Here is a 1,857-nt window from a genome sequence, read left to right on the forward strand (position 1 = left end):
AAACAAACAAAACCTAAACCTGTAATTCCAATGCAATTATTTAAAAAATATATCAAAAACCCAAATTGAGAGATATTCTACAAAATACTTGACAAGTACTCATTAACTGTAAAGGTAATCAAGAACATAGAAGGCATGAACAATTGTCAAAGAACAGTGGAAGCTAAGGAGACATGACAAGTGTAATGTGGTATCCTGGAGGAAATCTTGAAATACAAAAACACTAGAGAAAAACTAGTAAAACTGAAAAAAATTGTGTTTAATTAATAATGTATCAATGCTAGTTATGACAAATGTACCAGTGTAATAAAAAATGTTAACAAGGGGAACTGTGTGAGGAACATATAGGAATTACTGTTGTAACTTTCTTTAAACCTACAACTATTTGAAACTGAAGTGAATTTTAAAACAATTTTAAAATTGTTAGGTAGGTTAATTTCCTTTTGTTTTCTGTAAATCAACAGTTTTCTGAAAAATCAAGCAAGTAGAAAGAGATTCCTTTTGACTTTCATTTCCCTTTTGGTTGTGCAATAAGCTCACGTTGTATCAAGGTGTCAAAAGGCTGAGAGGCAAATGTATTCTCAGCTGCTGGAACTCTCCTGCCAGAAGGAGTGCTGATCCAGTCTGTGGTGTGCTAGCCTTGGTGATCCCATGATACAGCCTTCATCCAGCGCTGGGCTCTTATTCCTGGCTCTTTTCTTTGGCAGGGATGCCGCTAAGTTAAGTGATAATAAGCCAGTGTCAAAGAAATACCTATTCTCCAATTAGTGCTAGTTATATCATCATTTTCCCTCACACCGTATCAATATAAGATGAGGAATAGAAAACTTACCAGGGAATCAACTGACCTGAGTATTTTCCACATACTCAGTCTACCAGATCACACTTATAGAAAGCAACATGCCCAGGGTTGAGAGAAGTTTTTAGTGGTTCAGGTTTTAAAAATGAGAATTTCAGTTACTTCTTTCTCTGTGCTGACCAAACCATGTAGCCTGAAATGATGACAGATTGACCAAATGTTTCCTTAGTTAAGACTATACAGTGGTACCTCAGTTTTCGAACATAATCCGTTCCGGAAAACAGTTCGAGTTCTGAAAAGTTTGAAACCAAGGCACGATTTCCCCATAGAAAGTAATGCAAAATGGATTAATCCGTTCCAGGCCTTTAAAATCAACCCCTAAAACTGCAAATTTAGCATGAACTTTACTATCTAATGATACCATAGATCCATAAAATTTACGGTGTTCATAAACCGAAATGTTCATCAATGAAGACGTTCGAAAACTGAGGTACCACTGTACTATGTTGTTTCCCCAAAATGTGAATGCTTTTTAATACCAATGTAGTGCTTCTGACATGAAAGTAGCCCCGATTTTATTCCAATTCTAAAACCTGCTATCCAAGAATGCAGAAATTAACTGGTTTGCAACGCTGCAGTGTGAGCAAGCACCATGGGGTTGGGAAAAGCTCCTACACAGGAAGCTCAGGCTACCTGCTTTTTAATTAGCACAACATAAACCACAAGATGGCATAAAATGAAGGCCAAATGAGGATGTGAGAATTACCCTGCACACACGCATGCATGCATGCACGCACGCACACACGCACACAAGAATCCTTGAGAAATCTCATGGATCAACAAGCTCCTGGAAAAACAGGGCCAGACTAATATTCAGACATAGCAGGAGACCAAAGTCTAACAGCATCAAGCTGAGGGAAGCCAACAGAAGAAGCACATAGACCGTCACTCAAAAAAAAAAAAAAAAAGTGAACAGGTCCAGAGCAGGTTTGGCTACTGCCTCCTACTAGAAGTAGTAATGAAATCTGTTACATACTCATACGGATATACCACATAGC

The sequence above is a fragment of the Rhinolophus sinicus genome, chromosome 16, assembly GCF_057876585.1.
Source record: "Rhinolophus sinicus isolate RSI-liver-muscle chromosome 16, RSI-T2T, whole genome shotgun sequence".
In the NCBI taxonomy this organism is placed as follows: domain Eukaryota; kingdom Metazoa; phylum Chordata; class Mammalia; order Chiroptera; family Rhinolophidae; genus Rhinolophus; species Rhinolophus sinicus.